The sequence below is a fragment of the Canis lupus genome, chromosome 8 (genome assembly GCF_011100685.1).
Source record: "Canis lupus familiaris isolate Mischka breed German Shepherd chromosome 8, alternate assembly UU_Cfam_GSD_1.0, whole genome shotgun sequence".
In the NCBI taxonomy this organism is placed as follows: domain Eukaryota; kingdom Metazoa; phylum Chordata; class Mammalia; order Carnivora; family Canidae; genus Canis; species Canis lupus.
The window spans coordinates 27,879,207-27,903,906 of NC_049229.1; the positions used below are offsets into that span (position 1 = coordinate 27,879,207).

Sequence of the window (24,700 nt, forward strand, 5' to 3'; positions counted from 1 at the left end):
TTGCATGACTGGGGGGCAGGGGGATGATGAATGGTGAATACTGTGCACCAGCCCCATCACACTGCTGCCTGTTTCACCACATCAGGAGGCTGCCAGCCTCTGAAGCACTGTCGCCTGTAACATTTTCAGAAGCTACCCATCATAAGGACTAAATCCCATATCCATTTTTTCTTACAATAGTCCATAATAACATTTGTTAAGCACTTATGATGCATCTACTGAGGTTTTTTTTTTTTTTTTTTTTGCATAGGTAATTTATTTAATTCTCACAACAATCCCCTAAAGAAGTTTCTATGAGTATCTCAGCCTCACAGAGGAGGAAACTAAAGCATGAGATACTCAAGTCACCTACCTAAGGTGAGACGGGTAAGAGATGGTAGAGACAGGGTTTGTACCCAGGCTGGTTCAGCCTGGACACTACGCTCTTTACCCCTGGCCCTACTGCCTCCCCCCATTCCTGATGTCTGTACTTCAGGGTCTGTCACGAGTCCACAGACACCCCCCTGGCTGCCCTTTCCCACGAGGGTACTCTTCTCTTTGGTTCATTGACTCAATCTCTGATCCTCTATTGAATGGTGTTAAAAGGTAATACATTTCTGAACTTTAATGTCAAACAATAGTTTCTAATGTGGCCATCATTTCAAAGGGAGAATCATGATTTAAATGAAGCTTAGTGAAGCTTAATGAATTCACTTGTCAGGTGATTCTCCTAAGGTATAGGGTGAGTTAAAAGAGAATTGAACACAAGCCACACAGATTGATGTGATGCCTTTTCTTGAGGCCTGCAAGAGTCCAGTGTGAAGGCAAATGAAAAGAGCCAGCTGCAAAAATGGGCAGGCACACATTTCCTTTCTTCCGTCAAATGGGATGTCCTCACTCTCTGTCTTCTCAGATGTTCTTCCTGCCCTGTGACCCTGCCCCTGGCTCTGCCACACCACACACCTGCAAGAGAGCAAGAACCAGTTTTTCAGTAAACATGCTGCACATGCTTCTTGTGAACCCCAGGGTGGAATCAAGCTTTGGAGGAGGAAAGAGAACAAGTGAATTTTATTATTCTTCAGAGCATCTTCAGAGCATCTTCAGAGCACTTGTCTTAGAGAAAACACCAGTGGTACTCTGGGCTGTCTCTTATGCCTGGGAGGGCCAGGGGAGCATTCACTGCCTCAGGGGAAATCTCAAGAGACTATTTCTCCCATTTGATTCCAGCCCTTTCTCTAGTAGAGACTCTAAATTGGGCTAAGTGGATCATTTATACAAAGTTCTTTCTCTTTGGAACCTGATGGTTTAACTAAATCTACTTTGGGGCAAGGGTATTTTTTTCAAACTTTACTTCTTTCTGTTAACAGTTGTTTACCATGCAAATTCCCAATGTATAAACAGGATAGGTGTTAATAATGCTCCAGAAGTTATTGTGGAAAACCATTTGGCCTCAGGCCACTGTATATAACATGCTAGGACACATAGTAGAGTTACTTAGCCAACGTGCCAGCAGGATCTAGGGGAGTCAAGGCACCCTACCCAGCCTCTGCCCTGCCTGTTCAAAAGGTTTCTCTGTTTCCTTACTTTTGACATGTTGGGCAATAAATATGAGAGCTTACTGAGATGTCAGCTTTGAGAAGCGAGATTCTGTGTAATGCTGCATATGTCGTGCTCCAGACTTGAAGCCTTTAAAGTAATCAAACATATAAGTACTTGAAAGGCTGAACAATGAAAACTATGAGCTGAAGAAAGTTTGAAACAAGATGTGACAAGCCTCATACAAATTATTCATAACTCCATTCTGATTCATAGCGGGAATTAAAACAGCCTATAAGCCCGACTCTGCAACTGGTTAAGTGAGAGCACTGGTCTGCTGATTTGCTTCCTCCAATGAGGACAGGGTGAATGGAGAGGCCTTTGGGAGAGAGATCACTGCAGATAAAAATTATCCATCAAGGCCAATTGGTCTTTGGCTGAGTCTCAGAGATTTGGTGACCACAATTGGACTATAACCAAGGAAAAGGCTGAGGAAATTCTCAGCCATAGGCCACCTGGATAGACTTTTCAGGGGTGGTGGCCCCTTGTTTGCCTTTGCCCACATACCGCAGATTGTCTCTGGAAAACATCCCATAGCCCAGTTTTCTCAGGGTGATGAACTGTCTACTTCCAAATTACCTAGGCCACTTATTAAAATACACATTTCAGGTCTTACCCCAGGCCCCATATTCAGAAACTGTGTCAGTACAGCTGGGGTTCTGCTCTTCTAGAAAATATTCCCGATGTCTCCTCATACTTAAAAGTTTGAAAACCACTGCTGAAGCCTAATAGGCAGATACTTTCTTGGGCTCCGGCAGAATTTAATCTCTTCTTTAACTCAGGATGAGGAGGATCTGTTATGGTCCAATTGGACATAAAATGGGCAAGAACTTGATGCATCTCAGAGACTTACCCAGTGGTTAGAACAACAAGCTAGCAAGTGTTTACTAAGCATCCTGTCATAGAAGGGGTGTTCAATGTTTGTAGTGTTTGTTGATTTGTTGTGATGTCATCACTGAGAGGTACTCAAGTCATGTGGCAGCTTCTTGTCCTCAAAAAACTTTTATTCTGGTTCAGAAGTTAAGGCCAACACTGATGAAACACTTGTGAATCTTCTGAAGTAATATGTAATTTAGTCCTGGATGGCCTGCTGTAAAAAGTTAAATATTTGATAGAAACAGGCTAGCATCGGCAGGGGAAGCCTCACAGAGGAGATGGGATGTAAGCTGGATTGTGAAGAATTTGGTAGATTTGGGGCCTGAAAAAGAAGACAGGAAGTTCCTGGCAAGGGGAATGTGATACCTGGAGGCCCAGAGGTAGAAAAGGGGTTGCGGAGCTGATGGCCCCTTAGGAAGATCAGGGCAGCCTCAGAGAAAGAATATGTTGGGAAGGATGTGGGATGGGCTGGTCACAAAGGTCCTGAGAAGCCAAGTAAAGGAATGTAGATAAGGAAAGGGAGCCACTGAAGCTATTGAAGGCTGTTGAAGAACAAAGATAGCATGATTTCATGTGCCCAGCAAGGCCAGGAGAGTTGTTACCAGTTCTGTGGTTCCCGAAGCTAGGTGTCACATGCATGCCAGTGGGGAAAATGGTGAGAAGTCAGCTCCATTTGGGGAGACAAGTTTAGAGTCTGCATTTCAGGTGTATGGCCTAGGTCAGATGAGGCAACACAGGACAGTTCTGGATCTGGCAGGGAGAGGGGTATCACATCAGTCCAATATGCTGGAGCCAGAAATGGAGTTGAGTCAAGGTCATGGACTGTGGAATCTACAGTAGACAGGGCCAGGGCTACACAGGCAGGGCGGAAGGCCAAAGCAGACACTGAAGCTAACAAATAAGGAAAGACTTGGCAAAGCAGAATCTGTGGAATTAGTCTGGTTATCCTTGGCGAAATGAGGCTCATGGGATATGTTCTTTAGAAGTCCTAACAAAAAGTCAGTGTTGGGCCTTAAAGGGCCACCCCACATTGCACGGACACGGGCTGGGGCCAACTCCACCCAGCTGTGGAGTTGGATTGGTTTTATAGTTGGGATTGGTTTTCTTCTGTGTGGGATGCTGGCAGGACCATTCCGGAGTCTGCCCAGAGCTGCAGTGTAAAGTGACATTAGACCAAGATGTGTATGGTTGATTTCTAGGAAGTCCCCATACCCTGTTTTGTGATGTTCATCAATCATCAAACCATACTTTGAGGAAATTCACATCATAGAATTCAGAGAATGTTCAAATACTAAGGGAGATTTGAGATTGTAGCTCAGGGATACCAAAGAGATTTTGTCTCTTGTGCCAATTCCAATCATGTGATGGTGGCTGCCTGGAGTTCTGGATCTAGTGTTGGTTCTGCAGGAAAGAAGGGACTGATTGATCAAGGATGTTTGCCAGGAGTGTGGGAGGAGCCAGTAAATGATGGGGCCGGTACCGCCTATTTGCCATGTCTGCTTTGGTCCTGACCTCCCCTACCTCCTCCTCTAGGAAGCTTATAGATGTTAAGTGTGTGACCCACAGCAGTTTGAGGACTGAGCCCGAGGTCCTCTCTCCTAATCTCATATATTTCCCTCTGGATCACACAGCCTTCCTACCCTCCTACTCACCACAAGCCTGTCACACTGACTTCATTTTCTCAGTCCCACCCTTGGCTTTTACTAGACTGTGTTAAGAACTTGGCCACAGAACTAATTTGCACAATGGCTAAACTTGTTTCACATGGGATCCAAGCTCTTGGGGAAGGATTCTAGGAAGAGGAATGGCAGCTTGATTGAGAATTCCCCAGTGCTGGGAAATCCAAGTAGGAGGGGGGCTGGCAGGAGCTGATCGAGAGCAGTGGGGTGAATGAGGAAGCAGCAGTGGATTGCCATAGTTGTCATAGGGTTGAAGGTCAAACATGGAAGCAGGAGGGGGAGAGGTGGGCACGTGGTTGGAGAGGGGAGAGCCCAGTGCTTAGCAAACAACCACTGACAGAGGTTCTGGACAGTTCATGGGCAAATGGCCCTTCTGATAGAATGTGGGCACGCAGTGTACATTAGCCAGAAAGCCCACTGTGTGTAGAGTGTTTTGTCCTCATGGCCACACTGGCTGTGAACATGTATAGCTCACGGTTTGCAGAAATAGGAAGTGAGCTGGGTCTCTGAACAGTTAACGAACACATGGACATCAGCAAGTGGCTAATCATATTACAGATTCCAAATCTCATCTCTTTCCTGGGTCGAGAGAATGCATCCTTAAGGGAAATAGTATTTAGGAGACAGAAAAGGGTTATTTCTTTCTGCTTATTACCCTGTTCTGAGATGAAAAACTGTCTGCTTTTAGCATCTAAGCCCATAAATCCAACCTTATTCCTAAATCCTAGAGTAGAGGCCAGCTCTGTGTGTTGTTTGCTCTTGAGTTGTGTGCATGTTTTATTGAGGAGTCAACATCAGAGGAAGGGATATGTTTGGAACTTATTTTTTTTTAATTTTATTTATTTATTCATGAGAGACACACACAGAGAGAGGCAGAGACATAGGCAGAGGGAGAAGCAGGCTCCCTGCAGGGAGCCCAATGTGGGGCTTGATTCTAGGACCCCAGGATCATGACCTGAGCCAAAGGCAGACGCTCAGCCACTGACCCACCCAGGTGCCCCGTTTGGAAATTTTATAGCTGCATCTGTCACTTCTCTTCACCAACCTTTTCTCCTTTCCCCAACCCTGCCTTTTGCTAAAAGAATTGGTGACAAACTGCTTAAATAAATGTTCAGTCTGCTAAGTCCAGACTACCTTCAATTGCTTGTGGTGTTTTGAGACATAAAATGTTATTTGAAGCTGTTCAAAGAGGTTTCCAGCACATGCCCAGGCAGGGCCATAGGGTGAGCAGAGCTCGGCTCTAATGCTGGCTCTATGAGGCTAATAACAGGGTAACATAGGTCCTGTCTTACCACCAGCTTCAGAAATTAAACCTGCACTTCTGGGGCCTGGCTGGAAACCACCAGCTCTTTCCTCTGCCAAACAGGAGCTGTGCCCTCAGGGACTAGCTGCAGAGCTAGTGTGGCCACTTTGGGGCATTAAAAACAAACTAGCAGTTTAAGTCATCTATTGCTGTGAGCATTGGCTGCTGGCAATGAAGCCAGAACCTAGAAGAGGCTGGTGAAGAGTCACCTGCTTCTCTCTTTAGTCTCACAGCTACCCTCCAGGAGCCCTCTGGTAGTCCCCCCGCCTCCCAATCTGTGGTTTTGCTTTCCTCGGTTTCAGATACCCATGGTCAACTGCAGTATGGAGGTAGTACGTATTGTCTGATTACCCGTAGCAGCCCAACATGACATCCCAAAGCAGGCATCACTGCCCTCACTGCATCTCACCACGTAGACATTTCATCGTCTCACATCATCACAAATAGAAGGCTGAGTGCAGTGCCATAAGATAATTTGAGAGAGACCACATTCACATAACTTTTGTTATAGTATATGGTTGTAATTGTTCTACTTTATTATCACTGTTGTTAATCTCTTTGCCTAATTTATAAATTCAATATTTTGTTACATGTAGATACGGGAGACACCATAGGGCTCAATACTATCCGCAGTTTCAGGCATCCACCAGGAGGGTCTTAGAATATATTCCTGCTGATAAGAGGTGAGCCCACTGTAGGTGCTGATTAAATTTACTTAATAGTCTCACAACCACTCTAGGGAGTAGGGAGGGTACATCAGGCTCATTTAACATGAGAAAACCAGGACACAGATTTATTAAGGTTTAAGGTTACATTGAAGTCTAACATTTGGGGATCCCTGGGTGGCTTAGCGGCTTAGCGGTTTAGCGCCTGCCTTAGGTACAGGGTGTGATTCTGGAGTCCCGGGATCGAGTCCCAGGTCGGGCTCCCTGCATGGAGCTTGCTTCTCCCTCTGCCTGTGTCTCTACCTCTCTCTCTGTGTCTCTCGTGAATAAATAAATACAAAAAAAAAAAAAAAAAAAAAGGAAGGACAACTTAAAAAAAAGTCTAACATTTGTTTTTTGCTTTTTTAAAAAATTTTATTTTCCAGTTTTACTGACATACAATCAATGTATAACATTGTATAAGGTTAGGATATGCAACATAATGATTTGATACATGTATTTACTGTAAAAATGATCCCCACACTAGGTTTAGTTAACATCTATCCCCTTGCATAGTTACAGCTTTTTTTATTGTTGAGCGAAGAACTTTTAAGATCTACTCCCTTAGTAACTTTCAAATAATACAATACAGTATTAATAATTATAGTCACCATGCAGTACATGGTATCTTCATGGCTTACTTATTTTATAACCAGAAGTATGTGCCTTTTGATCCCCTCTATCTATTTTGTCCACGTCCCCAAATCACTACCTTTGGCAACCACCAATCTATTCTCCATTTCTAGGAGTTCAGGGTTTTTTTAGATTCCACAAAGAAGTGAGATCATACAGCATCTGTCTTTCTCTGAGTTATTTTACCAAAGTCCTAACATTTGAAAATGGAAACCCAGCCTCTATGTATCTGTAGAAATGATTATTTAAGTGAATTAAAAATAATCAATGCTATTTTAATTATACTGCTCCTTTCTGAGGAGAGATCATTATAATGCAAATGAAAAAAATCTTAATACTTTCTTGCTTTCTTTCTGAGAGAAGAGAGAAACTGAAACTAACCATAAACACTTAGCCACATGACATATCAACAGTTTCTACTGTTTCCCTTAAAAGACTTTTCAAGCGTTACATATTTTACTTTTAAAACACCAAATCTGAATTCTTTGTTATGATTTTAAGAAATCTCATGTATGCATTTATTAAAAAATAAATTCATAGTGGAAACCTGGCAATTGCTCTAAAGGCAGAAAACAAATGTCATCCTCTAGTAAAAAGTAGAAATAACTGTTTGCATTGCCATACTTCCTCCAATTCTATTTTTCTATGCCTACATATGTTTCTTTGAACAAAATTAACACTTTGCTCTGGACCCTTCGGAGCCCTAGTTTTTTCCACTTCACTTTACATCATCGTATTTCTGTAACATTTAGATTAAAATACATTATTTTTAATGACTGCATAATATTTCACCATTCCCTTCTTGAAACTGTTTTTTGGTTTTGTTTTGTTTTGTTATTTAAATTTAAAAAATTGCTGGGTCATCTCTCTCTCTTTCTTTGTTCTCTTCCTTAGAATCTTCTAAATCTCTTTTGTGGAACCTCTCCAATTTCTAACAGTGGGAGATGCCCAAGAATTCAGTCCTAAGGCCTCAGGCTGCTTCTCTTCTCCAAATGTATTCACCTGCCAAGTGATCCCTCAATTACTATAGCTTCAAATACCATCCATTTACTGCCAACTCCCCAATTGTATCTTCAATGCTACATACAAGTGCAGCTGCCTATCTGCCACCTCTGTGGCATCTCTGTGACATGGGTATATTAAAGTTAATAAGTCTAAAGCTAAACTCCTAACTAACCTGCACCCCAGGTTTCCATCTCAGCAAATGGCCACTCCATCTTTGACCTACACAGGCCTCCAAACTTGTCTGAGGTTTTCTTTGACTTTGAAAATTATTTTTATTTTTATTTCTTTTTTTTTTTTTTTTTAGATTTTATTTATTTATTCATGAGAGACACAGAGAGAGGCATAGATATAGGCTCCCTGCAGGGAGCCTGCTGCGGGACTTGATCCTGGGACCCCAGGATCACGACCTGAGCCAAAGGCAGACACTCAACCACTGAGCCACCCAAGTACCCCTAAAAATTCTTTTAAAGAAGATTTTATTTATTTATTTGAGAGAGAGAGCATGAGCAAGGAGAGGGGCACAGGGGGAGAGAAGTAAACTCCATGCTGAGCATGGGCCTGACATGGGGCTCAATCCCAGGAACTTGAGATCATGACCTGAGCTGAAGTCAGCCTCTTAACTGACTGAGCCACCTAGGTACCCCTCTTTTTCTTTTCTTTTTTTTTTTAATTTTTATTTATTTATGATAGTAACACAGAGAGAGAGAGAGAGAGAGAGAGAGAGAGAGAGGCAGAGACACAGGCAGACGGAGAAGCAGGCTCCATGCACCAGGAGCCCGATGTGGGATTCGATCCTGGGTCTCCAGGATCACGCCCTGGGCCAAAGGCAGGCGCCAAACCGCTGCGCCACCCAGGGATCCCCCTCTTTTTCTTTTTAAAGATTTATTTATTTGTTATTTTCAGAAAGAGAGAGAGCACAAGAGAGCACATGGGTAAGCCAGGAGAAGGGGCAGAGGCTAAGGGAGAGAATCCTCAAGCAGACTCCTTGCTGAGCACGGAGCCCAACTTGGGACTCTATCTCACGACCCTGAGATCATGACCCTGAGATCACAACCTAAGCTGAAACCAGGAGTCAGACCCTCAATGGACTTCACCACCTACTTGGCTCTCTTTGACTCTTTCATATCATACATCTATTCCTTCAGAAAAACCTACCAAATCACCTTCATCTAGTTGATTTCAATAGCTACTGAATAGGTTTTCATCCTGATTCTTTTCTGGCACCGTGACAGTTTATGCTCAACAGAGTAACCAGATAATGTCATTGCTCTGTCCAAAACCCTCACAAGGATTACAGTTCCCACAGCTAGTAGAAGTGATGTGCCGTCACTGCCTCTATCCCCACCTCTCTGACTCATATCTACTCTGTTCCAGCCACACAGGCATCCGGTTTGCTCTTCCTTGGAGCTTTTCCCAGCTGTTTCCTAACCTGATAGGCTCTCCTCTCAGATAGCTGCCTAGCTGGTTCCTCTTTACTTCAAGTTTCTGTTCAAATATCATCTTACCTGTAAAAGTTCTCCCTGAGTAATCTTCATAAAGAGCTATCTTCCCACCCAGGACTCCCTCTCTACACTCTTACTTATTTTTATTTTTGTCCATATATGGAGTATATGTATGAGTTTCCTAGGGCTGCCTTAACAGAGTACCACAAACTGAGTGGCTTGAAACCACATAAATGTATTCTCTTCCAGTTCTGGAGGTTAGAAATCTAAAATCAAGGTGTTGGCAGGGTTGTTTCCTTCTGAGGGTTCTGAGGGAGAATCTCTTCCATGCCTCTGTTTTGGCTTGCCGGTGACAGCCGTCAATCCTTGCTAGTCCATTAATGTGGATGCATCACTCAGTCTCTGCCTCCATCTTTACATGACTGTCTTCCCTCTGTGACTTTTTCGTATTTCATAAAAGGATGCCAGTTATACTAGATTAAGACTCACCCTATTGCATATGACCTCAATTTAATTTAATCCATGTACAGTTACCTTGTTTCTAAATAAGTTCACATTCTGAGTTAGGACTTTTAACACAAATAAGCCTGTAACAGCACTCAATATATCTACTTGTTTATTTGATTACTTTTTATTAAATTATTTGGGGGTCTTTATCCTCTCTTATTGGGCATTTGGGTTGTTTCTGATTTGGAGCTATAATAAACAATACTGTAACGTATCTCCAAACGTGGTTTTTTTTCCCTCTCATGTTGGTATTTTTTTCCTTAAGGCAAATTCTTAAAAGTCAAAGACCCTCCAAGAGTCAAAGAGATTACATATTTTTATGTTTTATATATACATCCTCACTTGAACCACATGGACTGAAGGAGTATTCATACATTTTTGAACACCATTTACAGACCTACCCGTCTTTCATGAGAATGCCCTCCGATATTTTTGCCATTGGTATAGTTACTAATTAGTTTGCATTCTCTCAGGGAATAGAGTTTCCTATTACCTGGCTCATACCTACTGGACCTGGGCCAGATTCAGAAGGTGAAGGCAATACTTTATGGGCTCGGTGTAAGGGAACCAATCGTCTTTGTGAGGTTGGGAGAGATTGTGCCCATTAAATTCCTCCAATTTATGGAGGGCCACATGACCCAGTCAAATCCCCTAGTTAAAAAAATATATAAATATAAGATGATCAGACAAAAGGCCACTCAGCTTAAAGCTATTATTTTGTCTGGAGCAAAAGTGAGCAAATGATACTGATTGTTTATGAAGTGGGCTGGACATTGTAGTTGGTCAGCTGAGGTCTCTGAGTACCAGTGCTGCTGATGGATAATGCCTTCCTTTGCTGAAACCTCCCATGGTTCTGTGTAATAAACCTTCACATCCGGTAACAAATCTTTAGATCCAGTAACAATTTGTGCACATATGCTGATGGTAAGCCTGAAGAAAACTTGACTAGCAAAGCCGGTACAATATTGCTTTGCAGAAGGGATATACCTCTTGACAATCTCACCAATAGTTATGCTTGGAAGCTACTGGGACTGGGTCACCATGACCTTACCAATTCTGGAGGTTGTCATGAAAACTTTTTTCTGGGGGTTCAGTTCAACAGTAATAAAATGGTAGCTCAGTGTCCATTTATTGAATTACTGTTTCAAAAAACTCAGTGCTTCAATGGTCCTTACTTATTGTAAACAAAGTTCACACTAGTAAACTGAAAATTAGTTGAAAGTATTGTTTGCTAAGTAATAATCTTCATTCACTGGGAATTTACCTACCATTGATCTCAAATTATTTAACAGTGAAATTGCAGCTTTACTATAGGTGCAAAAGTCCTCAGACTTACAGAATTTGAGGATCCATATTGTCTCCTTGAATCTATCATTTGATTTCTGTTGTTGTCAATTGTGTGAGCTGTGGCCGACTTGAAACACTTTGATGTTTCCATGTAGTATTGACCCCTATGTAGAAGACAATAATTCTCAGTTAAATAAACAGGAACAGAATACTGGTACCTATAGTAGGAACAATTTTAAGATGAGCCCAGTGAGTCACACTCACATAATCCTCTCTTCTTGAATGTCACTGGGGCCTGTGAGATGCTTTTAGCAAATAGGATATGGTAAAGGTAATGGGATAGTCACCCCTGTGGTTATGTTATTGCTATGTAAGACTCCATTGTAGTAGATTCTAGAGAGAGATTGTCCTTCTGGCCTTGAAGAAGTAAGCTACCACGTGGCAGTGGCCTGGGGGGAGGGGACTGGAGGCAGAGAGTGGCCCCTAGGTGAGAGCTGGCAAGAAAAATAGGACCCTAGTTTTGCATCTGCAAGGAACTGAATTCTGCTCAAAACCATGTAAACAGGGAGAAGGCCTCCACACTCCAGAGAGAATGCAGCTGGATTGACACCTAGATTGCAGCTTTGAGACCCCAAGCCTATCTCCTGACATGTAGAATCTGAGATCAAAAATGGATGTTGCTTTAGGCTACCAAGCTGGTAGTAATTTGTTACTCAGCAACAGAGAATTAATACGGTCTCCTTATCAGGGTAGTATAAGAGAGCAGGTTTAAATCTCAGCTCTGCTATTTATTAGCTATACAGCCTTGGCAAATTTTAACCCCTCTGAGCCTCTTACCTTAACTATTGAGATAGTTCCTGTTTTTCAGGGTGTGTAAGATTGAATGAAATAATGTAGTAAGTTACTTAGCATAGTATATGACACTAATAAGTTCCAGTAAATGTTTTTCATTGCTGGCAGAGATGGAACATTTTTAGTTCCATAATGCTAAACATTTTCATCATTTCTTTTCTCGATGTACCCCATGTTTTGATGATTTTTGTCTATCATTTTAACTGAATTTATTAAGTAATAACTTATTTTCTTGTTTATTTCTAGTTATTAGCTACACAGAACTTCTGATCGGCTTGAAATAGTAACAGAATAATTATAATTAAGACAATTTGGCTAAGAGTAAAGACATTTGATGTTACAGTTAATGGAATTTCCATTAGCGTTTGAAATACTGGAAAAAAGTGATTGAACCTTATTGGACTACCAGATTTGGAACCACAAAGTTAGTTGATTGATGGGAAGTAGACATTGAGTGACTTTCTGTAGTTAAGCAAGGCAATCATGACTTGCCTTTATATGCCACCATATTTGCTCAGGTAGTATTGGACAGGTGAGATTGGCTGGGAAAAAAAACAAGTTCAAGTGAAAGAAAAAAGTGCCAAGAAAGGAAAAGAAAGATATTGAATAAATATTAAAACTACTTTAGATATTTAATTCTTGGAAATTAGCTTTAGAATGCCTGAAGTTTCAGGAACTGTGTCATGTTAACATTTGAGTTGTGGTAAAGTAAATAAATATATTGTATGGATGTTTTGCATTTATATTTAAATGTTCTTATAATTTGTTTTGTGTATAGCAATATTTGAAGTATGGTTACTGCTCTTTCAATAGTGCTTTATTTCCTCTTTGAATATTATTTAACTGCATTTCATTTTTTTATTAATATCAAGGCCTGATGTATTCAATTTTCAGCTGAACACTTTTCAAGTGGATTACATACTTGATAGAAAATTGTATTGTATTTAATAGAAGTTTCTTTTATACAAGTTTACCAAAAATTCTGATAAACAAGAGATAGCTGTGGCCTAATAAACTATTTCATCTCGTCTAAAAGTATATTGATTTTTTAAATGCAGAAAACAAAAATAAAGCTTAAGAAGTACATTTGAAAAGTTAAGATTAAATAAATAGTATTTTCCAGTGTATACTATGGATGTACCCTGAAAAACATAAGTTCTGTGGTACAGCACACACACACACACACACACACACAGTACACATAACAGGCACACAATACATACAACACCCCAGAGAGCACACACAAAACACATAACTGGCAACCCATATTAGCATATTAAGGGCTCTGAGAAGTCCCACAATAGAGAACTTTTGAACTTTGTTTAATCATGTTTTTCTGAAATTAATCTCAGAATCCTTTCTCCCCCTCCTCTCAAGTGACTTTGATTCCTGATGACACAGCGCTTTCTGGAACACAGTTTGTGAATGACTGCTCTAGGAGATATTCCCCAAGGAGTTAGCTGTTATGTAGGATAAGTATAAGGTGCCCTGAACATTTATAGGTAAACCTTTTAACCATTAAAACGACTCACAACACCTCCAAACTATGTAAAGAACGTTGAGGAGTGTGGTGGGTACTGAAAACCCTGTTACTTCCTGTGGAGTCCATGTTCTTTCTTTTATGTACAGATGAAGCCTGGTTTAGCTGCATTACCATTCTCTGCTCATGTAGGGAGAAAGGTCCCCTTGGACATAAAGGTGGTCCCCTTCCTACAAACTGAGTCGGTCATCCCAGGTTGAAAGTCCCCTTCCCGTGCTCCATCAGCAGCCTTTGACTTGACAGCATGATGTGGAGCAGTGGGCTTTTGCATTCCTGATCCAGAGGATCAGGATCCAAAGGCAACTCCTATCAGCTTTGCCCCACACTGTTTATTTCATGGAGAAGGACAGAGGAATATATTTCAACATTTCAAGAATGTACAGTAGGGCTTGGAGAGTGCTTACTCTGAAGATTAAAAAGGTTTTATCTTCATAAGGAAGCTTTGACATGTGCTGTCAGGATGCCAGACCACAATTCTATATAAACTTTCCTTAAGGTTCAACTGACAATTTCTCAGGCACTGGGAACATTTATTGCCAAAATGAGAATGAGTCTTGCATAGTTGGAGGCATTAATGTTTTATATTTTGAATAAAAGCATGATTTTCCAGAGTGACTTAAATGCAATTAAATTGAGTATTCTGGGAACTCCTAGATAGGCCCTTTATTAGTAGATTACCTGCTTATTAAGGTACAGAGTAATGAAAGAATTCACTAAAAATTATTTTGCATCATTCAGTTCATTCAGCATTTGAATACATGTAAGGTATTTTGCTGTGTACTTTGCTTATCTAGATGTTCCATCAGTAGAAAGTAAATAAATGATACCATCATTCTTCCAAGATAATTTCCACTCATTGAAGGTCTTATTTGGTGGGCATGGCAGACTGAACACATACCAGAGTCAACCTGTCTGCCTTCTTAAACACACAAATCTAATGAAGCTGGAAAGTGGCAAGTAGCATTAAATGAGGTCAGTTTCATGGGAATTTTTTTTTCATGGGAATTTTTAAATGTTAAAAGACAACATCTATTTAGAAATTCATTTCTGATAAATAAAAAGCATTTCCTCATCACCAATGCTGAGCTTTGCACCAGTCTCTTTCTAGCCTTTTTAGTGTACTGTCTTGCATTGAAACACCAGAGCTGATACTTTGAGATGCACATGTATGGTTCAGGAAAATGTGTTGCTGGAGGATATTTCTGCCCTACTAGAAGTTCAGAGACAGGAACTTCCTTAGCTTTTTATTCCTGAGATCGTTTCTAGAGATTCTGATCATTTCCAGAACCTCAGTCTAGGTGCTGGGATTCAGAGGGTTACCGTCTAGTTGTTAGTGGATTGTAATGGTGAATTTTATATGTCAGCTTGTCTTTGTGAAGTTATTGTTAGATGATATTAACATTTAAGTCAATAGACTTTGATTCAAGCAGATTACTTTCCAGAATGGGGGTGGGCCTCATTCAATCACCTAAAGACCTTAATAGAACAGAACCGATCTGCCCAGAAGCAGGGGGAATTCTGCAACATTTGCATTTTCCTGGATGTCTAGCCTGCCAGTCTACCCTGCAGATGTTGGACTTGCCAGCCTTCATAATCATCGGAGCACATCTCTTAAATCTTTTTCTCTATATATGTACCAATCTTATTGGTTCTGTTTCTTTGGAGAACCCTGACTAATACATGGGTGGATCTTTACTATGCCTCATGGTCAAACTCACGAGCTACTTCATAAAAGCAACCTGGATTGGCAAGCAAGACTTTTGGCAATCTGTCTTGGTCTCAAAATTTGGCTTTGATCTTTTCCTGGAACTTAGCCTCTGGGTTCCTTTCTGAAAATCCTGGTACTGACCCTTGGACTAGCTCCTTATATCCCCAGTTGACTCCGCCTTTTGAGTAACAAAATAGGCTCCCTTATGAACATGAATCCCTTTGGCATTTTTCTCTCCAGCTAAAATTATTTGGGGTGTACTCCTAACTTTATATAATTTAAGAATCTCTTCAGAATTTAAGCTGTAAACATATTCTAACAAGATACAAAGTTAATCAGTTTATATTAATTCTCAAACAGTATTTCCTTGTACTTATCCTATTCAAGTCACATAGAGACGAGCCTGTTCTAGTATAGTGCCATTTTATATAATTTTGTGTGTTTCTACTCATCTCTTTATACTAGATCCTATGCTGGAGGAGAGATCCTATAAAATACCAACTGCACAATGTCATTTGTGTAAATGCAATATATGTGTCGATGATCTAGCTCTGAATGGTGGTGACATATGTATTATAGTTATGCTGCTCTCATGTTTACTGAATGCTTACTATGAGTACAGGTATGCCAACGGCCTTGACTGAGGGACGTACTAGTATTAGCCCCATTTTGTAGATCAGGAAACTGAACAGCGCACAAGGGCACTGTACATAGCAAATACTCCTTGAGATTGTTGGACTGTACTAGTTGGAAGGTATTCCTGGTGCCCTACTGATGGTCTTGAGAATCTCTCCTTCTGCTTCCATCCACAAACGCAATAGCATAGTGATCCCCTAAGCCTGCCTTCAAGGACAATTACCCTGAGGAGCAGAGCAGATGGCTCTTTGCTTCCCATGAGAAAGTAGAGCTGTTCAGTCTTAAACGTTTCTGGCTGATTCTCTCTTCTGGGGTCTATTTCAGTGTCTGATTTGTTATGAATCTCTTTCTCTCTACCCTGCCCTTCCACAAATGACCCCTGTTTTGCTGACTTTCTGTGTCCTAGTCCTTTTCCAGCAAACATTAGATAATGTCCCAGAGGGCTCGGTGTATTGAGGCTGTCGCTGCGCCATCAGAGAGCTTGTTCACTTTCGTCCCAGCTTCTTGATCTACCTTGTTCTGCAAGACCAAGGGCTCCGGATAGTTGAAGTTTTCTGTCCATACAAAGAAGTACACTGACTCCTCTTTTCTGATTTGCACATAAGATGATTTAGACTCTTTTCACATCCCTGGTTCTTTAACCAAAGTCCAACATTGTGGATTTCATTTAAATATCACTTCAATGAACTTATTACAAGTTCTCAATGGTTCTGGTTAAATTCTTTCTTAAATTTGAGAGGACAGCCTTCTCTTGCTGTGATACACTGAAAAATCTTCCTACAGTCAAAAGAGCCTTTTCCACACTGTCCTTCTGAAGCAGATTTAGATTGCCCATTTAACATATTCCTTCCTTTTGTGCCAAAGCATGCTTGTTCTCTGTGTGTCCCTTTGTCCTACTAGGATAGTAGAAGTCTATTATACCTGGAGTCTATGGCATCATAACTGTGAAATAGCTTTAAAAATAGTACCCTCCAAAAAGAGGTGGCTACTACAATCCAGTGCATTAATTCCTGTTAGAATTGCAAGGGTTGAATCTTTCTAGAGCTGAGCAGACAGGGTTTTCATGGTCAAGAGGCAGGAGTAGGCAGGAAAGAGTGGATGGACTGGGAGCTCTGAGACCCAAGAGCAGGGCTCTGGAGTCAGAAATAGACAATCATTCCTGATGGCCACTGACATGGACGCTGAGGAAGGATTGGCCAATTTGGAACCAGGTCAGAGGTGCAGGGAGCCAGAAGTTGAGGTGCCAGGGACATAAGTGGAGAGCCTGAGGAAAAAGGATGGATATGGATTCTGATCCTAGACTGAGAAGACAAAGAATTCTGAGGCCCTGAAGCCTCTACACTGGTGCTTCCTCAGAGAGATACGGTTCTTCTGAAGTGATAAAATCCCCATTCTCTGGGGATTTAAGGGCCTGATCCTACTGGAGCTAGGACATGGGAGCTCTGCATACCAATGATGATACCCCAGATAGTATATTCATGGTCTTTTCTAGAGAAGGAATTTGAATATTCCTAGAACACTGAACTGAATTGAATTGAAGAGTAGGTGGGTGAGAGGGAGAAAAGGAGAGAGAGAGATTGAAAGAGATTGAGAAGGCTGTAGTTGGGTTGAGGCAACTTATCTCTGAAATTTGTATTTTAAAATTTAGGCATTTGTTGATGTGCTTATCTCCAATCATAACATTCTATTTGGGAAAAGAAAGGGATCTGTTTTATCAGTCAGAGATTTCAGTTTGACCATCTCATTTGCTATTCTGTTCACAGCAGAGGAAAACTGAATAAATTGTATAACTGGAATAATTAAACTTCCTATTTCGGGGCAGTACATTTGCCAATTCTTTCTTAATAGCCCTAGAACAAATTCACAAGACTCATTGTATGGTGCAGAGGGTGGGAGTGGTTAATGTAACTTGAAGAGTAGATCTATGCGAATTGGAAAACAGAGGCCATACAGGTCCAGAGATTAGAGAGATACAGATCTAGAGAAAATAATTTTTGAAGCATCTTTAAAGATATTATTCCAACTTAATCCATAAAGATAATTATAGCAACCCCTGCTTATTTTGCAGATACCTCATCGTTCTGTCCCCTCTTAAGAAGAATCATCTCTTTGATAGGATAACTTTCATTTACCTCTATTGTGACTAAGATTCCCACATATAAACCTGCATAATTAGAGGCCCACAGGAGATCTACATTCCTTCACTTGGTTTGCCTCTCAAAAACTCTCATTCATTTTCAGTTTCCCTGAAATGACACACATGCCTTCCCCTTCATTGTGCTCAGGCCCCCAACACCCTGCCTCAGGGCAGTGGACTTTCTGGAACTTTTCCTGAGACATGGCACCTCTATCTGAATGCCCTGTGGCCTGAGTTCTGGTAAATAATGAAAGGCGTGTGTGGACTTGTGAGCATAGGAAGATTTTTGACTTTGTGCTTTTTGTCAGTGGGAAGCCTGGGAGGTTGGCCCTGTTTCAACCTCTAGATCTTTCTTTTTATGAAGATAATGATGATCACAGAGTCATATTATTGGCCTCCCTGCAGGCACTCAGAGCCAGGCAGCCTGATGTTCTAATGTTCCTTTGCCTTTCATTTGAAAACGACATGTAGAGACACATAGACTTGGTCAAGATAATTTTGAAAGAATCTTTCAATTTAATTAAATAATATTTAATAATAATATAGTTAGCTCATTTGCATAGTGTATTGCAGCATAGAAAGGACTTTCACATGTATTATGCCATGCACTACTTGAAACATTGGACCTGTGTTCATGATCACAGAAGTATTAAAGCAAATGTTTTCCATTTTCTCTTTTGGGAATATGACAGTAACTGAATATTTGCCCTTGACTCTTTTGCATATGCCATCCTATTTTTATACTTTTCATTATATATTAAATCCTTTCTTAATCTAGTGCCTCTCAAAAGTCCCTTGTACTTGTCCTTCTATAGTTCAGAGCTTAAGCCAAATTTGGATTCAGAGCCATCTTTTTGTTAATTTCCTTTGTAAGAAGAGGTGTTGTAGGATAGTATGGATGAGCAGAGATTTTTCTGAATGAATATATGAGAGAGAAAAAAGTATTGAAATGGGAGCTGGATCCCTAAACTCGAGTTGAAGAACAACTATTTTCTTTGTCCCCACAGCCCCAAAAATACTGAAATGGGCTTCATACCAATAGCTTCTCAGTGGGCTATACTGAGTGGGGAGTCTAGGCAAATAAGACGAGGGACAAAATGTGCAATATTACCAGAGTACCCTTTTATTGAGTCTAACAAACTCAAAGTATGTGTATGTGTATGTATATATGTGTGTATGCACGCATGTTTCCAAGCTCTGCTCATTGAAAAGACCTGGAAACAATGATCATCTGGTAAGTGAGCATCCCTAGTGCCCAGATTGTAGTCTTGAACTATCACTTTCCCCTAAAGGAATCTAGAGAAATAGCTACTTCCAGGTTTGGGGTGGGAAATGAAGGACATGTGTCTGGAACATCTTGTCATACTAGAGCATGAAGAAGCTATCAAAGATCACCAGGATTATGTAAAAAACACTCTGGAGCCAACTTGAAGAGACTTCTGGTGGCCAAGGAGGGGAAATTTTGAGCTTTAAAACAGATAATAATTATCATTATTTGGAACCCATCAAATTATTTATTCATTCATTTTTAAAAATTTATTTATTTATTTTAGAGAGAGCAAGATAGCAGGAGCATGGGAAGGGGCAGAGGGAGAGAATATTCAAGCAGACTCCTGCTGAGTGTGGAACCTGATACAGGGCTTGATCTCATTAGCCTGAGATCATGATCTGAGCCAAAACCAAGAGTCAGATGCTTAACCAACTGAGCAACCCAGACTCCCCAAACCATCAAATAACTTTAAATCCATGACTTCATAATGATAGTTTAAAAAAATTGATCCCCTTTGGAGTATGATAGGAAACCAGTTATTTTTGTGAAAATTGATAGATGAAGGGATAGAATCATTTATTCTGCTTTTCCTAGGTGAATGGTATCACCAAGTAACCAAATAGTAGATGAGGGAAAGCATATATCTATAAAAGTGTTCTGACAGATGGATTCATCAGTAGAAAAGAAATGCTAGAAGTAGAATATTGCCATTCTGCACCCCCTCTGAATTAGTATAACATCAACAGCTGTTACTATCACAAAAAGAGAGACACGCAGACATCACAGGGGCTCTTGAGGAGAGAACAAATCAAAACCAAAATCTTGCAAAAGATTAAACCGAGGACTGAACAGTCCTCTGGATCCAACTGCTCATTTGTAGGACAGAGGAACATGGTGAACTACCCCATGCATGTATAATCAGCAAAGTCCTGAAGGTAGGAGGACTATGAGCCAAACTTCCAGAGTAGTTGCAGGCAAAAGAAAGAGATGGAGGAAGGAACCTATGGAATATAAAAGACTTAAGAGACATGTCAAATTTACAAATGGGTAATGCTTTACTATAGCATATATCTAGATACTATAGCATCTAGGGACAAATGCTTATGTGATAAAACTGCAAAGTAACACAAGGATAGGATTCCTATAAAAGTTAGGATAGGAGGTACATTTGTGAAGAAGCCACATGGACCAGCATGGGACAGACACTTCAAGGGCTTTCAGGGTGGCTGGAAAAGTTCTATTTCTTGACTTGGGGATGGTGGTTGCTAAGGTGTTCACCTTTATACAAATCCATTATATGTACACTTTGTGCAGTTTTTTTTGAGTCTATGCTCTATCGTCTCATGGAAAGTTTGAAAGAGAAGAAAATCAGAAAAACAGTTTTTAGTTTTACATTATGTGAATACATAAAGGGCTTTGCTGGTCAAGAGAAGTTTGTGTCAAGATGAGGTACAGTGGAATGGAAAAGAACATGAGCCCTGGGGCCACCCCAACAAGGTCCAAATCCCAGTCTGGCCACCAACCAGCTGTGTAATCCTGGGCAAGTTACTCAGCTTCTTTGCATTTCAGTTTTCTCATCTGTAAAATGGATTATAGTTTCTGCCTCAGAGCATCATCATGAGGTTTTAAATGAGATGATACATGTGAATGTTTGAAATATTGCCAGGTATATAATAAGAATGCAATGCACGTTAGCTCTGTTATTTCTTCCTATTTCTTAAAACTTGCTTTTCTCTGCTGTTTGTTTTCCTCACACACTGCAACATTATCTCTTTCTTAAAAATCCTTGGTGGGCAGAAGGAGGGGAGTATCTTCTTCTAGCTTCATCTCTGCCTCTCTTGCCCTCCTCTGCTTCCCATTTTGTATTTAAAGACTCCCAAAGAGGCATCTGGCAAGATAAGGAAGAAAAAATCCCAACCAGACAGTCAGAATGTGTTCAGTGATGAGAGAGGAGGGAAAGAGAGTTTTCTTATTTGCCACTGGGCCCCCAGAGTCTAGAAGAGCATGTCACCACATAGGCACGTACTAGACATTTGTTGAAAAGATGAATGATATGCCTTGCAGAACACAATTTAGAGAGTGCCGTTCAAGTGTCTGCTTTTTGCATGAAGAGTCTGAAATGGTCCAGGACTTTGTTTCTGCCTTCCTCCTGCCTTGCTGTTTTTCTTTCCTGTTGCTCTATATCAGTATCTGTGGCTTTGTGTGAGCCAGTTGGCTTAAATTTAGTATCTGTTCATAAAATATGTATATTGCACTTGTTTTTCCTTCAGAAAGCTACATGCTGACACTAGCCATGTGCCTGCCAGTCATCTTGCTGCTGTCCCTTGGAGCTCCTTTCTGCCCTACAGATCCATCTATCCTATCCCCTTCTTCCTCTGTTGCCCTTCTTGTCATTGTTCTCTCTCTGTTTTTTTAAAGATTTTATTTATTTATTCATGAGAGACAGAGAGAGAGGCAGAGAGAGAGGAGGGCAAAGACATAGGCAGAGGGAGAAGCAGGCTCCACGCAGGGAGCCCAATGTGGGACTCCATCCTGGGACTCCAGGATCATACCCTGGGCCAAAGGCAGGCGCCAAACCACTAAGCCACCCAGGCATCCCTTGTCATTGTTCTCATAGCTGGCTCCTTCCCATCTGATAGACCCAGTGTAGGGAGTCCACTGCAGCAAAACCTTTTGAAGCAGCCCCTCACAGGTAAATCTCTCAGGTTGAGTCCATCTATTTTTCTTCAAAGTACTCACCATGTATATACTTGTGAATAAATATTTGTTGAATACTTGGAGGAGTAAATGGTCATTATAACAAATGTTTAGATACAAGAATGGAAGCATGAGTGTGAGTTGACTTGTTTCTTGCTCTACCATAACTTTCATGAAGGTGCTATGACTGCTCAGCTTGCTAGTTTTTAGTTCTTGGTGGCTACTCAAGAAATACTTTGTGAATGGGGGCGGGGCAAGATGGCAGAGGAGTAGGGTCCCCAAGTCACCTGTCCTCATCAACTTACCTAGATAACTTTCAAATCATCCTGAAAACCTATGAATTCAACCTCAGATTGAAAGTGGAACACTAAAGAGAGAAGAGTTTGCATTTCTAACAAGTACAACTCGTTTTTAGCCACTCTACACTGAGCAAAATGACTAGAAAGAAGAACTCACCACAAAAGAAAGAATTAAAAACAGTCCTCTCTGCCACAGAGTTACAGAATTTGGATTACAATTCAATGTCAGAAAACCAATTCAGAAGCACAACTATAAAACTACTGGTGGCTCAGGAAGAAAGCATAAAGGATTCAAGAGACTTCATGACTGCAGGATTTAGATCTAATAAGGTTGAAATTAAAAACCAGTTAAATGAGATGCAATCCAAACTGGAGGTCCTAATGAGGAGGGTTAATGAGGTAGAAGAACAAGTGAGTGACAAAGAAGACAAGTTGATGGCAAGGAAGGAAGCTGAGGAAAAAAGAGGAAAACAATTAAAAGACCATGAGGAAAGGTTAAGGGAAATAAATTACAGCCTCAGAAGGAAAAAAATCTACATTTACTTGGGTTCCGGAGGGCACTGAAAGTGACAGAGGACCAGAAAGCATATTTGAACAAATCATAGCTGAGAACTTCCCTAATTTGGGGAGGGAAACAGGCATTCAGATCCAGGAGATAGAGAGGTTCCCCCCTGAAATCAATAAAAACCATTCAACACCTCGACATTTCATAGTGAAACTTGCAAATTCCAAAGATAAAGAGAAAATCCTTAAAGCAGCAAGAGACAAGAGATCCCTAACTTATATGGGGAGAAATATTAGATTAACTGCAGACCTCTCCACAGAGACCTGGCAGGCCAGAAAAGGCTGGCAGGATATATTCAGGGTCCTAAATGAGAAGAACATGCAGCCAGGAATACTCTATCCAGCAAGGCTCTCTCTCATTCAGGATAGAAGGAGAGATAAAGAGCTTCCAAGATAGGCAGATACTGAAAGAATATGTGATCACCAAACCAGCTCTGCAAGAAATATTAAGGGGTACTCTGTAAAAGAAAGAGGAAGCCCAAAGAAATAAGCCACAAAAACAGGGAATGAATAGGTATTATGATGACACTAAATTCATATCTTTCAATAGTAACTCTAAACATGAATGGGCTTAATGATCCCATCAAAAGACGCAGCATTTCAGACTGGATAAAAAAGTGAGACCCATCTATTTGCTGTCAACAAAAGACTCATTTTAGACATAAGGACACCTACAGCCTGAAAATGAAAGGTTGGATAACCATTTACCATTCAAATGGTCCTCAAAAGAAAGCAGGGGTAGCCATCCTCATATCAGATAAATAAAGTTATCCCAAAGACCGTAGTAAGGGATGAAGAGGGACACTATATCATACTTAAAGGATCTATCCAACAAGAGGACCTAACAATCATGAATATTTATGCTCCTAATGTGGGAGCTGCCAAGTATATCAATCAATTAATAACCAAAGTTAAGACAAACTTAGATAATAATACACTTATTCTTGGTGACTTGAATGTAGCGCTTTCTACAATTGACAGGTCTTCTAAACACAACATCTCCAAAGAAACAAGAGCTTTAAATGATACACTGGACCAAATGGATTTCACAGATATTTACAGAACTTTACATCCAAACACAACTGAATACACATTCTTCTGAAGTGCACATGGAACTTTCTCCAGAATAGACCACATACTGGGTCACAAATCAAGTCTCAACTGATACCGAAGGATTGGGATTGTTTCCTGCATATTTTCAGACCATAATGATACCCAGACCATAATACTTTGAAACTGGAACTAAATCACAAGAAGAAATTTGGAAGAAATTCAAACACGTGGAGGTTAAAGACCATCCTGCTAAAAGATGAAAGGGTCAACCAGGAAACTAGAGAAGAATTAAAAAGATTCATGGAAACTACTGAGAATGAAGATACAACCATTCAAAATCTTTGGGATATAGCAAAAGCAGTCCTGAGAGGGAAATACACCACAATACAAGCATCCCTAAAAAAATTGGAAAAAACTCAAATGCACAAGCTAACCTTGCACCTAAAGGAACTGAAGAAAGAACAGAGCAAATAAAACCTACACCCAACAGAAGAAGAGAGTTAATAAAGATTAGAGCAGAATTCAATGAAATAGAGACCAGAAGACTGTAGAACAGATCAACAAAACCAGGATTTGGTTCTTTGAAAGACTTAATAAGATAGATAAGCCATTAGTCAGCCTTATTAAAAACAAAAGAGAAAAGACCCTAATTAATAAAACCACAAATGAAAAAGCAGAGATCACTACCAATACCAAGGAAATACAAACGATTATAAAAACATATTATGAGCAGCTATATGACAATAAATTAGACAATCTAGAAGAAATGGACACATTTCTGGAAAATCACAAACTACCAAAACTGGAACAGGAAGAAATAGAAAACCTGAACAGGCCAATAACCAGTGAGGAAATTGAAGCAGTCATCAAAAACCTCCCAAAACACAAAAGTCCAGGGCCAGATTGCTTCCCAGGGGAATTCTATCAAACATT

The 24,700-nt window shown here is 40.5% G+C and overlaps 1 long non-coding RNA gene across 1 annotated transcript in view; it reads right to left on the minus strand.

Annotated features, from left to right (window-relative positions):
- Positions 1–455: 455 nt before the first annotated feature.
- Positions 456–24,700, minus strand: part of LOC111097216 — a 30,878-nt gene continuing 6,633 nt past the window's right edge. Inside the window, exons 2-3 of the long non-coding RNA XR_005362860.1 lie at positions 11,061–11,175; positions 456–942 (exon numbers count right to left, since the gene is read on the minus strand). This is a non-coding gene — a long non-coding RNA (uncharacterized LOC111097216). The remainder of the gene's footprint in view (positions 943–11,060; positions 11,176–24,700) is intronic.